The 5,000-nt window shown below is 71.4% G+C and overlaps 1 non-coding gene across 1 annotated transcript; it reads right to left on the reverse strand.

Annotated features, from left to right (window-relative positions):
- Window positions 1-4,128: 4,128 nt before the first annotated feature.
- Window positions 4,129-4,247, reverse strand: LOC135889873 (5S ribosomal RNA). The gene has a single exon (XR_010562189.1). It is a non-coding gene; the product is annotated as a 5S ribosomal RNA (ribosomal RNA).
- Between the last annotated feature and the right edge of the window lie 753 nt (window positions 4,248-5,000).

The following is a 5,000-nucleotide window of genomic DNA, read 5'->3' on the forward strand; positions in this document are numbered from 1 at the left end:
CGGGCGCTCCGGGGGGGAAAGCTTAATAGTCGTCCCCCAGACAGTGTGGGTGGGTGGGTGGGGGGGAGGCTTAACAGTCTTCCCCCAGGCTGAGCGGGAGGCTTCGCAGTCGTCCCCCGGGCAGTCCGGGGGAGGCTTAATAGTCGTCCCCCGGGCGCTCCGGGGGGGAAAGCTTAACAGTCGTCCCCCCAGACAGGGTGGGTGGGTAGCTGGGGGGAGGCTTAACAGTCTTCCCCCAGGCTGAGCGGGAGGCTTCGCAGTCGTCCCCCGGGCAGTCCGGGGGAAGGCTTAATAGTCGTGTCCCGGGCGCTCCGGGGGGGAAAGCTTAATAGTCGTCCCCCAGACAGTGTGGGTGGGTGGATGGGGGGGGAGGCTTAACAGTCTTCCCCCAGGCAAAGCGGGAGGCTTCGCAGTCATCCCCCGGGCAGTCCGGGGGAGGCTTAATAGTCGTCCCCCGGGCGCTCCGGGGGGGAAAGCTTAACAGTCGTCCCCCCAGACAGGGTGGGTGGGTGGCTGGGGGGAGGCTTAACAGTCTTCCCCCAGGCTGAGCGGGAGGCTTCGCAGTCGTCCCCCGGGCAGTCCGGGGGAAGGCTTAATAGTCGTGTCCCGGGCGCTCCGGGGGGGAAAGCTTAATAGTCGTCCCCAGGACAGTGTGGGTGGGTGGGTGGGGGGGAGGCTTAACAGTCTTCCCCCAGGCTGAGCGGGAGGCTTCGCAGTCGTCCCCCGGGCAGTCCGGGGGAAGGCTTAATAGTCGTCCCCCGGGCGCTCCGGGGGGGAAAGCTTAATAGTCGTCCCCCAGACAGGGTGGGTGGGGGGGAGGCTTAACAGTCTTCCCCCAGGCTGAGCGGGAGGCTTCGCAGTCGTCCCCCGGGCAGTCCGGGGGAAGGCTTAATAGTCGTCCCCCGGGCGCTCCGGGGGGGGGGGAAGGCTTAATAGTCGTCCCCCAGACACTGTGCGGGGGGGGAGGCTTAGCGGTCTTCCCCTAGGCTGGGCGGGGAAGGGCTGGCGGGAGGCGTAGCAGTCTTCCCTCGGGCGGTCCGGTGGGGGAGGCTTAGCAGTCGTCTCCAGGGTGGTCCGGGGGTGGGGGGAGGCCTCAGAGTCGTCCCTCGGAGAGTCGGGTCGGCGGCGGCGGTGGGTGTCAGGCTTTACAGCCAGCCTCCGGAGGGTGAGCGTCCTCGGACGCGATGCAGCCGCCGCAGAGAGGCAGCCTCCGAGGCTGGGAGCGGAGCACCGAGACTGGGGAGAGGGGAGCAGGAGCCCGGGAGGGGGTGGGGTGGGGGGCCTTCAGGACAACCGGTCAACCCCCGGGGAAGCGGCTGTAAAAATTTCAAAGTCCCCACCGGGACAACAGGTCAACCCCCGGGGAAGCGGCTGTAAAATTTTCCAAGTCCCCGCTCGGCCACCAGGTCAACCCACTGAATCTAATGGGTTGACCTGGTGGCCGGTTTGATTTCCGGCCACCAGGTCAACCCATTGGATTCAATGGGTTGACCTGGTGGCCGGTTTGCTGTGCGGCCCGGGTGTCACCCCACTCCGCGGGCCGCGCGGCAGTGGTCCTGAGGACCACAGAGGGGGGCTTAATAGTCGAGATGGAGCAGGTCCGGGGGAGGCTTAATAGTCGTCCCCCGGGCAGTCCGGGGGAAGGCTTAATAGTCGTCCCCCGGGCGCTCCGGAGGGGAAAGCTTAATAGTCGTCCCCCAGACAGGGTGGGTGGGGGGGAGGCTTAACAGTCTTCCCCCAGGCTGAGCGGGAGGCTTCGCAGTCGTCCCCCGGGCAGTCCGGGGGAAGGCTTAATAGTCGTCCCCCGGGCGCTCCGGGGGGGAAAGCTTAATAGTCGTCCCCCAGACAGTGTGGGTGGGTGGGGGGGGGGGAGGCTTAACAGTCTTCCCCCAGGCTGAGCGGGAGGCTTCGCAGTCGTCCCCCGGGCAGTCCGGGGGAGGCTTAATAGTCGTCCCCCGGGCGCTCCGGGGGGGAAAGCTTAACAGTCGTCCCCCAGACAGTGTGGGTGGGTGGGTGGGGGGGGAGGCTTAACAGTCTTCCCCCAGGCAAAGCGGGAGGCTTCGCAGTCATCCCCCGGGCAGTCCGGGGGAGGCTTAATAGTCGTCCCCCGGGCGCTCCGGAGGGGAAAGCTTAATAGTCGTCCCCCAGACAGGGTGGGTGGGGGGGAGGCTTAACAGTCTTCCCCCAGGCTGAGCGGGAGGCTTCGCAGTCGTCCGCCGGGCAGTCCGGGGGAAGGCTTAATAGTCGTCCCCCGGGCGCTCCGGCGGGGGGGAAGCTTAATAGTCGTCCCCCAGACAGGGTGGGTGGGGGGGAGGCTTAACAGTCTTCCCCCAGGCTGGGCGGGGGGGAGGCTTAATAGTCATCCCCCAGACAGTGTGGGTGGGTGGGGCAGGGGGGGGAGAGGCTTAGCAGTCTTCCCCTAGACTGGCCGGGGGTGGGGGCTTAGCAGTCGTCTCCAGGGTGGTCCGGGGGTGGGGGGAGGCCTCAGAGTCGCCCCTCGGAGAATCGGGGCGGCGGCGGTGGTGGGTGTCAGGCTTTACAGCCAGCCTCCGGAGGGTGAGCGTCCTCGGACGCGATGCAGCCGCCGCAGAGAGGGAGCCTCCGAGGCTGGGAGCGGAGCACCGAGGCTGGGGAGAGGGGAGCAGGAGCCCGGGGGTGGGGGTGGGGGTGGGGGGCCTTCAGGACAACCGGTCAAGCCCCGGGAAGCGGCTGTAAAATTTTCAAAGTCCCCACCGGGACAACAGGTCACGCCCCGGGAAAAGGCTGGAAAATTTCCTAAGTCCCCGCTCGGCCACCAGGTCCACCCAGGTCTAGCAATGGGGTTGACCTGCCTGATGGCCGGTTAGTATCAACGTAGTCTCACACAGGAGGGCAGCTCTCAGGCCGGCCGGCTGCGGCTGACTCTGGGGCGGTGCCCGGTGCCCGGCAGCGAGGCGCGGGGGGGGTGGGGGGGTGAGGGGGGGGGGAGCGACACGGGGCTTACCGGCCCCGGGGCCGGGGGCGCCTCCTGCGGCTTTGGGGGCCGCGGGTCCTCCGTGGCATCCAGGCCAGGCCTCTCCTGCCTGGCCGCGGGGGGATTCGGGGGCGGTCCCGCGGGCCGGCGGCCGGGCGCAGGGGGGGGGCCCGAGCGAGTCCGCCCCGGGCCCGGGGTCTCCCCCTGCGGCTCAGGGGGGGCGTGGGTCCTCGGGGGAGGAAGCCCGGGGGGAGCTGCAGACCCGCCGTGGGGCCCTCCAGGCCAGGCCTCGCCTGGGTGGCCGCGGGGGGATTCGGGTCGGGCCCGCGGGCCGGCGGCCGGGCGCAGCGGGGCCGGGAGGGTCCGGGCCAGTCCGCCGCATGCCCGGGGTCTCCCCCAGCGGCTTCGGTGGCCGTGGGTCCCCGGTGGGGCAAGCGGCGGGGAGCCTGACACCCGCCGTGGGGCCCTCCAGGCCAGGCCTCGCCTGGGTGGCCGGGGGGGGATTCGGGGCGGTCCCGCGGGCCGGCGGCCGGGCGCAGGGGGGCCGGGAGGGGCCGGGCCAGTCCGCCCCATGCCCGGGGTCTCCCCCAGCGGCTTCGGTGGCCGTGGGTCCCCGGTGGGGCAAGCGGCGGGGAGCCTGACACCCGCCGTGGGGCCCTCCAGGCCAGGCCTCGCCTGGGTGGCCGCGGGGGGATTCGGGGCGGTCCCGCGGGCCGGCGGCCGGGCGCAGGGGGGCCGGGAGGGGCCGCGCCAGTCCGCCCCATGCCCGGGGTCTCCCCCCAGCGGCTTCGGTGGCCGTGGGTCCCCGGTGGGGCAAGCGGCGGGGAGCCTGACACCCGCCGTGGGGCCCTCCAGGCCAGGCCTCGCCTGGGTGGCCGCGGGGGGATTCGGGGCGGTCCCGCGGGCCGGCGGCCGGGCGCAGGGGGGCCGGGAGGGGCCGGGCCAGTCCGCCCCATGCCCGGGGTCTCCCCCAGCGGCTTCGGTGGCCGGGGGTCCTCCGCGGAGGAAGCCGGGTGGGTGTTGGGGGGAGCCGGACCCCAGGCGCCCCGACCCGTGACCTGCGGCCGCGACCTCCGACTCGGCAGGAGCGACGAGGGGCTTTCTGGCCCGCCCCCCCCCCCCTTCTCCTTCCTCCCCAGAAAAAGGAGAGAGAGCTGGCTCGGACCGGGAAAAGCTGCCTACGGCACCTGGGATTCCCAGGCGGTCACCCATCCAAGTACTAGCCAGGCCCGGGACGGTTTACCTTCCGAGATCGGACGGGATCGGGGGCGTTCGGTCCGGTATGGCCGTAGGCACCCGGCTCCGCGCCTCCTCGCCCGCTTTCCCCTGCCGGCGCCCGGGCCTGCCGCACGGCGAGCCCCGGTCGGACTGCCCCGTGCGGCAGGGCCCCCGTCTCTCGCGGGCCCGATCCTTTTTTTTCCTTTTCAAGCTCCGGGGCCCGGGCTGGCCCGTCAGAGCCCCTTCCCCTCCCCCCCCCCCTCCCTCCGGCGTCGGGAAAAATATTTTCCCGGACTTCCAGCGGGCCCGATCCTGTCAGCCGGGGGTGGGGGGGGGGGCAGTCCCTCGCTGCGGCCAGGGAGGGTGAGCCCGGGGCGGCTTGCCTGGCGGCCGGGTCCCGGCAGGCCCGATCCATTCCCCCCCTCCCCGTCCCCCGTCCCCCAGCGGTTCCAGCGGTTCCCCGCCCCGCCCCCGCGCCTGGTTCGCACCCTGTTCCTTCGGGCCGAGGAAGGCGTACCCCGGGGGGAACCGTCCGAGTCCCCTCCCGGGCACCAGGTCAACCCGTGGAATCGAACGGGGTTCACCTGGCTGGCCGGTATGCTTTCCGGCCACCGGGTCAACCCATAGGTTTTAACTGGTATACCTGGTGGCCGCTTTGCCAGGTCAACCCGGTTCTCCCTCCTTCCCTGGGCGCCCCCTCCTCGGAGGCGTCGGGTTAAACTTTTTCCAGACTTCCAGGGGCCCGATCCAGTCAGCCGGGAGGCAGTCCCTCGCTGCGGCCGGGGACGGTGAACCCAGGTCGGCCTGCCTGGCGGCCGGGTCCCTGTCT

This window comes from Emys orbicularis, chromosome 15 (assembly GCF_028017835.1).
Source record: "Emys orbicularis isolate rEmyOrb1 chromosome 15, rEmyOrb1.hap1, whole genome shotgun sequence".
In the NCBI taxonomy this organism is placed as follows: domain Eukaryota; kingdom Metazoa; phylum Chordata; order Testudines; family Emydidae; genus Emys; species Emys orbicularis.